Source organism: Sinocyclocheilus anshuiensis, unplaced genomic scaffold (genome assembly GCF_001515605.1).
Source record: "Sinocyclocheilus anshuiensis isolate Anshui unplaced genomic scaffold, SAMN03320099.WGS_v1.1 scaffold1425, whole genome shotgun sequence".
NCBI classification, from domain to species: Eukaryota; Metazoa; Chordata; class Actinopteri; order Cypriniformes; family Cyprinidae; genus Sinocyclocheilus; species Sinocyclocheilus anshuiensis.
This window is the reverse complement of record NW_015551044.1, coordinates 242,646-254,888: the sequence shown is the minus strand read 5'-3', so window position 1 is coordinate 254,888 and position 12,243 is coordinate 242,646. Positions and strand designations below refer to the sequence as shown.

Here is a 12,243-nt window from a genome sequence, read left to right as displayed (position 1 = left end):
GGCAAAAAAAAAAAATGGATAAATGATTGTGACTGAAAAATAAGCTTAATATTCATGATGAATAAAACTAAAAATTACTAAAAATATTACCTACATTAAAAAAATAAATATATATAAATATATAAATATATTAATATAAAATATAAAAATTAAATTAAATAAATTACAATTTATTATTTCCCAAAAATCTCTTATTTTCGGTCTGACTGAATATATAAATATATAAATATATAAATATATAATATAAAAATTAAATTAAATAAATTACAATTTATTATTTCCCAAAAATCTCTTATTTTCTAAACCTGGTCTGACTGGTGATTGAAAGTGCTGCACAAAGCAAAATTTTATACAAAAAAGTAGTAAAGATGAACACACAAAAGAAGAAGTTAATATGTAATTTAGATTATTTCATTCAGATGTGACTTCATGTTGGTTCTTTTTGGTGTTATGTCATTCTGACATAGCAAGATTTTTAAAGCCCTATAATGCCTAAGTGACATTTCCTTCTTTTTGATAAACTACAGTTCCTCACAGAGATAATCACCAACCCAATCACCCAGGAAAAAACATGTTTCCTGTTGAAAAAGAGAGGACACACCATGGAGAAATTAAGAAACAGCCTGTCAAAGGTATTGTTAGGCCATCAAGAGTTCTGGTAGAATTCTATTATTGTGGTAGATGTGGTTTTGGTGACCTTTTCCTAACCTGTAGTTAATAATGAAAAGTGTAGTAGAGACCACAGAGGAGTTTTGTGGTCTATGGTTGCTATAGATTAAGATCATTGTGATTGAGTATAGTGTGAAAGTCCTATGATGAATGTACACAGGTAGTTATTTCTGGCTAGTCTGCTTGGTGTTCAATAGCTGTTTGTAAAGCACAACACGGTGTATGTGTTTGTGTGTACATACTAATTTTGTGATTATCTGAATGATTGCACCCAAGCATTCCCTATACCACCCCCAGTAGAGGATTCTGGGAAGGGTGAGGAGATTTCTAGGAAGCATGAAGAAGAGTCTGTTGGGCCAATGCCAGAATCTGCTGTGTCAATTCCAGAGCCTGTCAAGCCAATATCGGAATTTCATGAGCCAATGCATAAATATCATGTTCATAACTCAATAACAGAATATCATGAAGCAATACAGAAATCTCATGATCCAATAGTAAAACTTCACAAGCCAGTACCAGAATCTCATGAGCCAATAGTAAAACCTCATGACCCAATAATGAAACCTCATTAGCCTATGCATAATCCTCATGAGCCAACAGTAAATCGACATGAGCCAATACTGAAACTTCATGAGCCAGTGCATAAAACTCATGAGCCAATAGTGAATCCTCATGAACCAATAGTTAAACCTCATGAGCTAGTGCATAAAACTCATGAGCCAGCAGTACACCATTATGAGGCAGTGCATAAACCTGATGATCCAATAGTGAGTCCTCATGATCCAATAGAGAATCCCCACAAGACGATGGCAAATCCTCATGAGCCAATGCTTAAACCTCATGAGCCAATAGTGAATTCACATGAGCCAGTCCATAAACCTCATGAGCCAATAGTGAATCCTCATGAGCCAATGCATAAACCTCATGAGTCAATAGTAAAACCTCATGAGCCAATAGTACATCACCATGAGGCAATGCATACACCTCATGAGCCAATAGTACATCATCATGAGGCAATGCATAAACCTCATGATCCAGTAGTGAAAACTCATAATCCAATAGTGAATACTTACAAGCTGATAGTGAATCCTCATGGACCAGTAGTACATCATCATGAGGCAATGCATAAACCTCATGATCCAATAGTGAATCCTCACAAGCCGATAGTGAATCCTCATGAGCCAATAGTGAATACTCATGGGTCAGTAGTACATCATCATGAGGCAATGCATAAACCTCATGAGTCAATTGTGAAACCTCGTGAGCCAATGCATGAAGCTCATGAGCCAGAGAAACCTCGTGAACCAATAGTACATCATCATGAGTTAATGCATAAACCTCATGATCCAATAGTGAATTCTCATGACGCAATAGTAAATACTCACACACTGATAGTGAATCCTCATGAGAAAATACATAAACCTCATGAGTCAATTGTGAAACCTCATGAGCCAATGCATAAACCTCATGAGTCAATTGTGAAACCTCATGAGCCAATAGTACATCATCATGAGCCAATGCATAAAGCTCATGAGCCAGAGAAACCTCATGAGCTAATAGTACATCATCATGAGCCAATGCATAAACCTCATGAGCCAGAGAAACCTCATGAGCCAATAGTACATCATCATGAGCCAATGCATAAACCTCATGAGCCAATGGTGGAACCTCATGAGCCTATGCATAAACCTCATGAGCCAATAGTACATCATCATGAGCCAATGCATAAACATGAGCCAATGCATAAACCTCATGAGCCAATAGTACATCATCATGAGCCTATGCATAAACCTCATGAGCCAATAGTACATCATCATGAGCCAATGCATAAACCTCATGAGCCAATAGTGAAACCTCATGAGCCAATGGTGAAACACCATGAGCCAATGCCTCATGAGCCAACAGTACATCATCATGAGGCAATGCAAAAACCTCATGAGCAAGTAGTGAAATCTCATGAGCCAATGCATAAATCTCATGAGCCAATTGTACATCATCATGAGGCAATGCATAAACCTCATCAGCCAATAGTACATCATCATGAGGCAATGCATAACCCTCATGAGCCAGTAGTGAAACCTCATGAGCCAATAGTACATCATCATGAGGCAATGCATAAACCTCATCAGCCAATAGTACATCATCATGAGGCAATGCATAACCCTCATGAGCCAGTAGTGAAAGCTCATGAGCCAATAGTACATCATCATGAGGCAATGCATAAACTTCATCAGCCAATAGTGAAACCTCATGAATCAATATTAGAATCTCATGGACACATACCAACACAGCCAAAAAGGGAATCTCATAAACCAGTACCAGAATCAGAGACAATGCATGGATCTGTGCTGCCAAAAGTAGAGACAGTTTCATCAGTACACATGCCACATGAATCAGTACCAAAGCATCACATCTTAGGACCAAAACATGAGGATATAAAGTCAGTACTACAGAAACCAAAGGAGTCAGAAGAAGGAAAGTCAAAAGAAGAGGAGGAAGGGTCTCATAAACACACAGATGTTGAAGGTATGGCTCAGCTGGTAGTTTCAAACGGCCTATAGTACAGAATGTAGTATAAACCTGTGGATTGCTCAGTTCTTCTGTTTGCTCGTCTAGATCCACACAAACACTCAGAAGAGCATGGTAAAGGAGAGGGTGAAGTAAAACCCATTCATAAGTGGGAGAGAGAAGATGAAGAGAATAAAAAAGGTATCCATGGTGTGAGGTCAACTTAGAGCACATTGTGTGGCTGGTTAAGTCTATCACTGCGTATGCATAGTAGTCATTAGAATCCATATTAGCAAGGAGCTGCATTAGCTTCTGTAGCCTGCCACTTTAGACTGTATATATATTATAGTCTATATGGTTGGTAGTGATTTTTTGTCCCTGTTAAATGTCTCAAACAATGATTCTATTCCCCTCCCTTAAGCATGTGGATGGATAGCTGGAGATTTGCTTGTCGTAGACTTGATTTGCTTTGCTTGTCGTAGTAGGTTTCTAGATGAACATATTGTAAAAAAATAAGACTTTTCATTCTCTGAAGCTCTTCTAAAGTTCTTACTATCTGGAGGGCAACAGACCGTACAGCTAAAAGGCATCATATATGACGACTTCAAAGGTGAGAAAGAAATTAAAATGAGCTAAGAAAAGGTAGAAAGAGATTTCAAAGTACAATGTCACAGTATTTAAAAGAATGGGGGAATGTTCTAGATAGAAAACCTTAACATTCTAGATTCTAGAACCTTCGACTCAAATGGGTTCTAGAGCTCACCGTAGTTCATACAATTTAAACACTAACATGCTTTAGTCTCTAGAACTGTAGTTAATGTGTTGTGTGGAACTGTGAGTTGTTTAGAAGGACTAAGTAACTAAATAGTTCTACTCAGAACGTTACAGTGTTTCTGAATTAATTAAACATTTTAATTTAGCAGACACTTTCATTGATGTACTGTAGAAATTTCATGCTGCCGCATTTTTTTAATGAATCAAGGAGAGTTATAGAACACAGTACAGAATTTTTCAATAGACCTTAGTGAGGGTACCATCACATTTTAGATTTTTTCTTTGCCTTTATTGTGACAGGACAGATCAGAACTGACAGGAAGTGAAGTGGGAGAGAGGGGGGGGCGGGATCGGGAAAGTTCGAGTTATGATTTGAACACGGGACGCCCATAGCGTAACAGCACTGTATTTCGGCACGCTGCCCACAAGGCTATCGGCGCAGAGACATATTTAATTTTTGACAGGAATGAAAACAAAGCTGTGAGGGATAGAAGTACAGTGTGTTCAATCAATTGTACTGTTGTTTAAGAACATACCGATTGTCAACTGACCAAACATCTTTCCAAAAGACTTTCAGTAGACAAATTCCACACAAAAAAGCGTTGAAAGTTGTGAAAATTATTTGTGATCTAGGGCCTTCATACAGCACATGCACTCACAGCCTTGTCTTCAATATGCCATCGAACTTACTAAGGTCTATAATTGGGCTTTAGTTCAATAGAGGTACAGGTAACTGTGAAGAGTTCTAGAACACGTTTCAGTGGAGATGTGAATTAATGGCTAGTACTTTAGAAAGTTCTAGAACACGTGATGTTGAGCGTTCAAAAACTAAAGACTCACTGAGTTGATGTTTCTCAGCATGTCACTCCCTGTCTCCAGCGTTCTAACTCTCATTAATCCCTTCATCCCTGCTTCTCTCTATTATGTGTGATATATAAGGTAAGTGTGTTGTGATCAGCTTGTGTGTGTGTAACTCTCATTTATATTTCATTGATTTGCCTGTTCCTATGTGCTGAGACAGGCTCTGTACTGAGTTCTCGCTCTCTAGCTTTTAAAGTGCACATAAATATTTGAAAGACACGTCTAAACTGATAAACAATTCTGAAATAGCTAAGAATTCGTAAAGCTGATTAAATGGTCTGGTTAATATGCATTTACACATGCATTTGTATAAGTTTACTTGTATATTAAATTGTTGTGCCTTTAATTGTACTCAAACTGACACATACTGCAATTGCAACATCAGGAACATTAGATTTAGCTATACAATCTTAACTATGTTTAAATGGTTAATTGTTTTTAAAAAGTTAAAAAGTACTGAATTTATTTGAAATAGAAATCTTTTGTAATTTTCTAAATGTCTTTACTGTCAATTTTGATCAATTACATGCATCCTTGCTCAACAAAAGTAGTACTTTATTTAAAAAAATACATCTTACTATGTACACCTCCACTTTCTAGAACCTCATTTCTGTCACGTTGAGGTCAAAATGCCGTGTAACGCTTGGCAGGCACCGGGTCAGATTCTCAAAAAGGAGCGACACTGAATGTGGTTCATTGATGCACTAGACACTGATTCGCTGTGAGTGACAGAAAGAAACAGACATGAGAGAAAGATACAGGACAGGTGTGAATGGGAACTGGGAGAAACCCAGCAGTTTGACAAAAAAAAGATCTGCTTCAGAAGACGGAGAAACAACTGTTTTAGAAAAACATCTGTCATCAGATTTCCCAACATCCCTGGAGCACACGCACACATACACACGCTTACAAACGCCACACACACACACACACACACACACGTGCACGAGGTGTGGGAAAGACTCCCGTAAGAGTGTGTGAGATATCGCCCTGTCAGCAACACACACAACACCCACACACACATCTTCATTTCAGCCATCAATACTTTGGGCACAGCGCAGCAGGAAAAGACACAAAGTGAAGCAAGAAAAATAGTCAATAGCTCTTCATTGATTCAGCATTGAGATTGATGTAGTCTGAATGTCATACTCTAACATTCACGCCACAAAACTTTCTAGTCCACCCAGAGCATTTAAACTAAATTGCAAAAAATCGAATCGAATTTTTTAAATCATCATGATTCTGATGTCATAAGCTCATTAACATATACCCACCCACATTTACGTGCCGTATTCAGCAGCTTGACTGACATTTCGCATCCCATTTCATCTCATTATCTCAAAAACCAGGAACTCTTCTCTCTCTTTTAACCCTTCTTTACTTTAAAATGTAAAGTGTTGACGTCTCTCTCTCATTGTCAGATTGTGAATGTAACGGACACTCGAATCGCTGCAGTTACATCGACTTCCTGAACATAGTCACGTGTGTGAGCTGCAAACACAACACGCGTGGTCAGAACTGCGAACACTGTCGCATGGGCTTCTACAAAAACACCTCTGCAGAGCCTGATGATGAGAATGTGTGTATCGGTGAGTAACGGTGTACGTCTGAAATGTGCACAAATGTTGTGCAAAATAAATTAAATCACTGGCTCAAGCAATACTGTATCTCAAACAGTATTTGGCATTAGCAATGCCAAGGTCATGGGTTCAATTCCCAGATGCTAGAACTAATAAAAAAGGTCTTCAATACGACCCGTCGAAATAAAAGTTGAATTTAACTTTAAGAAATTATGACAGAAATATAGTACCATTTTACATTACAATGTACTACTTCTCAAAGAAAAAAAAAAAAAGTTTTTATTTAAACCTCTTTTGTGTAGGTTTGTTTTCCAAAAATTGAAAAGAATTTTTCAATTTTCGTTTGATCACATTTTAAAAGATTAATTAAATTGTTTTTTAAGCCTTGATTTGATTACCACCATTTCTGATAATAAATGTGTACAAAATCAAGTAAAATTAAAACAGAATTTCTGAATTAATAAATAAAAATAAATAATGTAAAAAAAAAATCACAGTTCTATTATTGTAAAAATTGTAATAAACAAGTTGTTAAAGTTTTATGAACTCAATTAATTAGACGTGCTTTTTAATTCTTAAAATGTTGATTAAACCATTAAAACGAAATTCAGAAAAAAATAACAAGAAAAACACTGAATTTAGGAAAATTAAAACAATTTTTTTATAGGGCCCAAAAATGTTTTATTAAAGTTTTGTTAAACTTTTAATAAGTTGTTTTTGAATTGTATACGTTTCATAATTTCAATTAATTAGATTTGATACCTTTTGAAAATTTTATGTAACCATTAAAACAAAATCCAGAAAAAATAAAACGGGAAAAAATGAATCTTGAAAAATGAAAGCAAAGAAAACAATTTGTGAAAAAAATCATTGGGCCCTTTTAAAAGCTGTTGTACATGACCTTAATATAATAGCAATGTCACAATTATTTATTGCCAATTACTGCAGAGTGAACCATACTTGATGAAATTGAAATATTTACAATTACAACACACAAAATTACAATATTTAATGCATCCACTAAGGCCGTAAAACGGAGGAGGGTGGGGTCTTTGGTGGCTGATTCATTTTGTCAGTTTTAGACACTAAAAGCAATTCAGCAAAAAAATTACTCAGATTACGAGCGTTAATCTTTAAAGAGTGCCTGTCCCACCAGTCAGGAATCTACATTAAAAAAAAAACCTAAGGAGACAGGAAATCCCTCTAATTGAAACAAAGAGACGTACTTGGAGAAAAATACTAAGGACGTAATCAGTAGAAAGTTATACACAGACAACTGAATAAGGGAAGAAAGAAAGAAAAAATGCAAGATGAAACAAAACTGTGCTGGACGCCACGGTCAGCAAAGTTAAACTGCAACATTATCATCCTGGGAGCGTTATATTAGAGATTCCCAGCGGCCCTCAAATAAACGTCCAGAAATAAACCCGGATGTGACAGCTCTTAAATCAGCGCGACGCTGAGAGTACCAGGATGGAGAAGGAAGTCCATCTGCCGCATGAGGAGGCAGGGCGCGGGGTAAATGAAAGCGTGCTGTGAAGTCAGCACAGATGAACTCGCCCTCATCGGGTGTGCGCCAGGTGCCAACATGGCACAGGATCAACACCAAGATCTCCATGAGGAGAACATTTACCTCATTCTGAGCTCACAAAAGCAACTGAGTTTACAGTGTCTATTTTCAGGAGTTCTCACGGAAGTGCAGTAATTCGTTTTAATGCAGTTGGCTGCAGCCCAATGCAAAATACTGATGTGTATAAAAATATCGGTAGATAGTTTCTAAAAATAAGAAAAGATCAAAATGATTAATTTGCAGCTACCTTACACTATAAAAGTGATGCAATACATTAGATCTTCAAACAACAAAGTACTTATGAGATTAGAGAAGTTAGCATCATCCTGGTTCCCTCGACAAAAACCAATAGGATTTCTCCATCGCCTTTTATTTATTGCAGAAAATAAGCTCTGTGACATAAAATCATTTATGATTCTTACACATTTTTTTCATCATGATAATCTTCAGGTTTTCTGCAGGTTTATGAAGGTACAGTACATTTAAGACTTTATTAAAACCTTTATAAGACCAAGTAAAGAACACAAATCTTGATTTAAGATGTTTAGAATTGTATTCTTTTTTTTTGTGCAGTGTATGCAAAACTTCATGCCATGACTTTTTAAAGGCTTTTTGCACCTATTAAGACATTTTAAGGCCAGCAGAAATCCTGACTTCACGAATTAACACAGTTTTACAAATTGTGAAACCTAAATACAAACGCCAAAAGTAAAAAGCTAAACTCTGCGTTTGTGTTGACCACAGACCTTATTTCAGCTATTTACACAAAACCCACTGATCTCATGATGATGGAATTGGAAGTGTGGGTTTCGGCCCACAAAAATACATCCTCCCTACAGCACTCCTATACCCAGCTATTTTTAGATAACCAAAGAGACGGGAAATGCAGTTTGGTCAAGTCTGTCTCTTCATAAACCAGCTAAATGATTTTTTTTTCTTGCACAAAATGCATAAAAACTAAGCTGTACCATCAACATTCACAATTACAGTTTATAACGATTAATGCCAATTTTCTTATGAGTTTAAAGAAATGTTCAAGTGTTTCCTACTGTTAATTAAGATATAGTGTGAAGCAAGTTCATTCAACTTATAAATATCATCTTTCCAACATAGCTCGAACACAACATAAAACTATACTGTTGCTCAATATTAGATGGCCGACTGATATATCGGCCGATATTTGGGATTTTTATTTTGACAGCACTATAACGTCAGCAATCTGTGTTAATGTTAGTTATTAAAAAGACAATCGTTCAGTGTTTGTTCATGTTTTTGTTGCTGTTACGTGACGTAGCGCTGTCTGACTAGGGGCGAGACGTGGGCTGATGACGTCATCGTTTCAGAAAATATACGGATTCGCTGTCCACACGAAAACGCAAGGGTGGCGTTTTCAGATTGATCCACTCTGGGACCCGGTTTCAAAAAATATCGGTTTCGCTCTCCCAAAACGCCGGATCCGTGTGGACGAAATGCCTATACGATACAAAATTTATGCGTATACAGCTAAACACGTCTCCGTGTGGACGGGGCCTAAGATATCAGCAACGGCCATCAAAACATCCACATTGGTCGACCACTTCTCAATATAAACAAATAGCATACTTATTCTTTCTAACCACAAAAAAGCAACTACACAATGCAAACAAAGCTTAAAAGTTCAATCTTTTCCCCCCTAACTAATTCTCTCTCTTTCTTCTCAGAGTGTAACTGTAATACGATGGGCTCGTTGCACGACCGCTGTAACGGTACCGGCTTCTGTCAGTGTAAAGAGGGCACTACCGGAGTCAAATGTGATGACTGTCTCCCCGGTTACTATTGGAAACAGGGCTGTTTCCGTAAGTACCTCCCAGATTCATTAACCACTTCCTAATCAGACTTCATTCAACTCTACAATCTAATTAACAAATCAATGTCAAAGTGTGCAATCGCCTCTCCATTCTCCTCAGCCAATTTCAAGTTTAAATCAGATATTAATTGGCTCAGTCCTTTACAAGGCTTTTGTTTTGTTGCCGTTTGAAATAAAAGTCACAGTGTAAACAATATAATTACTAGTTCTAGCTTGCAGTCATAAGTTTTTACACAGTGGAATTAAAGCGGCGTTAATTCTACTTTTGAATGACAGAGAAAGGAGAAAGAAGCTTTAAAGGAATAGTTCACCCAAAAATTCAAATTTGCTCACCTTCAGGCCATACAAGATACAGATGAGTTTGTTTCTTCATGGGAATTTAGAGAAATGTAGCATTCCATCACTTGCTCACCAATGGATGCTCTGCAGTGAATGGGTGCCGTCAGAACGAGAGTCCAAGCAGCTGATAAAAACATCACAATAATCCACAAGTAATCCACACCACTCCAGTCCATCAGTTCAAGTCTTGTGAAGCCAAAAGCTTCGTGTTTGTAAGAAACAAATCCATCAAGATGTTTTTAACTGCAAACCATTGCTTCTGGCTAAAATACAAGTCTTTAATCCATAATATTGCTTTCTCCAGTGAAAAAGTCATCTTGTCTGAATCAGAAGAGAAATATGCACAGATCAAGCTCCATTTATAAGCCAAACAGTCCAAAACAGCTCTAAACTAATATATTTTGTTCTGAGAGGACAACAGGGGATGAACTTTCTCACTGGAGTAAGCGTTATTATGGATTATTTCACTTCACAAGACGTTAACTGATTGAATTGGATTGGAGTCATGTTGTGGATTATTGTGATTGCTTAAAATGTGTAGTCACACCATCTACCAGCAATGTCACATTTGGACACTGGGCTACTAGTGACCATTTTACTTTTTGTTTAAAACTTTTTTTTGCATGGTTTCTGATTCAAACGTTGGAATTTGTTCCAAGTTGTGTAGCACAAAAATGGGGTGTGGTCTCATAATGAAGAGGGCGGGATTCATTTGATTTGACAAGAGTCTGACCCCTTATCACAACGCATTAGATATTTACCGCACATCAAAACAGCATATTACTGGTGTCTAATGGGTTTGGCTATTTGTGTATTCAAATGATGTGCTGCCATGCAGATTTTAAGCAGCCCTTGTTCATTGGAAACTGGTTTGTGGGGTAATGATCACATTTGTACCTGGATTCCCATGGTGATTCTAGAAGCCCTGCGCACAGCGTTTTCCCTGTGATCCATCTTTAAGATGAAACAGGCCCATGGCCAGAACCGCTAGCACTGTGAGAAGGGAAAACAGAGGAGAATCCATCAGGGACACACTTCCGGAGCTGGATTAGTCACTTTCTTCAAATAGATTTGATTTGTTCTTGGGTTAAGTGGATCTGCATGCAGCGAGTATTTACTGGCTCTAGTAAATGCAGAGGATGAACCGTTTGGTTAATGGAATAAGTTTTTACATAGTTTAGGCAAGTCTTTCAGAACTTTTTGTATTACAATCTCATGACATTTTCAGTTTTGCAAAAAAAAATTGAACATTTAGCCCTTCACATACAGTCTTTTCCTGGGTTATGTTCAGAACGGCACACTTAAAGCTTAATTAATTAATTAATTATCTATATTATACACAATACACTGCCTACTATTTTTAAAGTCTTTTCATGGGAGTAGATGGGCACTGAGTGTTATTTTTTTCACAATTTGCTTGTTGCAATTCACTGATTGGTGTAGATTTACCTGCAGAATCATGGGTAATGTAGTTTTTCACTGAGAAATCCACTGAAATCTTATACCATCAAAAAATAAATACTGTGACAAATATTACTTACCATTAATTCTTCACTCTGGAAATTGAAGGTCAAGTCGAACATGTTGCACTGTGGGATTCAGTGCTCAGTGCAGTGTAATGTAGTAGTAGGTCATCCAGGTATTATATGCATAGTGCATAGTGCATAGTGTAGTATGCTATTCTAAACATAGCCATAGTCATCCTCCTCTTTATCATTTTCTGTCCTTTTTCTCACACACACACACTCAATTGTTCACTGCTGAGACAGTTTGGGGTCAGGTGTGCAGCACCTGGTCTCATTAGTACCCAGACTTCTGCGACCCATTGTGGCTTTTTAATGACACCATAAGCCCATGTTAAATATGACACAGATACAAGCCACTAAGCAAATGATCGTGGCTCTGTGTGTGTGATAGAGAGGCGCTGCACTACACTACCGGCCAAAAGTTTGGAATAATTTAGATTTTGAAAGGTTTTTGAAAGTCTCTTTTGGTCATAAAGGTAAAAATATAAAATTGTTAAGTATTTTTACAGCTTAAAAAAAGCTGTTTTCTATTTAAATATATTTTAAAATGTAATTTATTGCTGTGATCAA

At 37.1% G+C, this 12,243-nt stretch overlaps 1 pseudogene; it reads left to right on the top strand.

The window, feature by feature from the left end:
- The window catches only part of LOC107661617 (titin-like), a 76,374-nt pseudogene that overhangs the window by 56,173 nt on the left and 7,958 nt on the right, over nucleotides 1–12,243 (top strand).